General features: G+C 41.3%; 1 protein-coding gene across 1 annotated transcript in view; it reads right to left on the minus strand.

Annotated features, from left to right (window-relative positions):
• Window positions 1-596, minus strand: part of T265_15698 (hypothetical protein) — a gene marked incomplete at both ends in the record, with an annotated part of 56,149 nt that overhangs the window by 48,569 nt on the left and 6,984 nt on the right. The gene's annotated exons all lie outside the window — the stretch shown is intronic.

Below are 596 nucleotides of genomic sequence, written 5' to 3' on the forward strand. Positions count from 1 at the left end.
ACTTAAATTGTTTCAGATCGTCTCTAAGCTGTGACTTAGAAACACAGGTTTATTGAGGAAACCTTTTCGTGCAAAACCCCCTCAAAAGGGCGTGTTTAATTTTCCGAATCATAAACAATGCTTGCAAAAGCATCGCAGCTCAACGCAGCCATAATCGGTATTTCCCATGCTATTCAGGGCATTTACCTTTCATCGGACACAAGCACTTCAATGCCTGTTGCTTTCAAATTAGCGGCTAATATCTGCCCACTCATTGCCAATTTCCTTAACCGTCCTAATGAATATCAGCACTGATGTCGAACAAATAAACCTTGTCTGTTGCTGTCGTCTAAATATGCACCTAAAATGAATGACTCCATTCACATAAAGGTGATTTCAGGAGTGATGTAAAATATGATCACCTATCAGGACTTCGGGGCTTGAACTTGAAAAGAAAACAAAGTTCTTAGCGACCCCAGCTCCTTTCATATTGACATAGGTGCACACTATACCAGTATGTAAAGTCACCAATTAAACTGGACTGTTGGCCACCGCATGATGCTGACTTATACCGTTAGAGTATCGGTTGATGTAGCTGGATCCCATTCTCACGTCTA

This window comes from Opisthorchis viverrini, assembly GCF_000715545.1.
Source record: "Opisthorchis viverrini unplaced genomic scaffold opera_v5_745, whole genome shotgun sequence".
NCBI classification, from domain to species: domain Eukaryota; kingdom Metazoa; phylum Platyhelminthes; class Trematoda; order Opisthorchiida; family Opisthorchiidae; genus Opisthorchis; species Opisthorchis viverrini.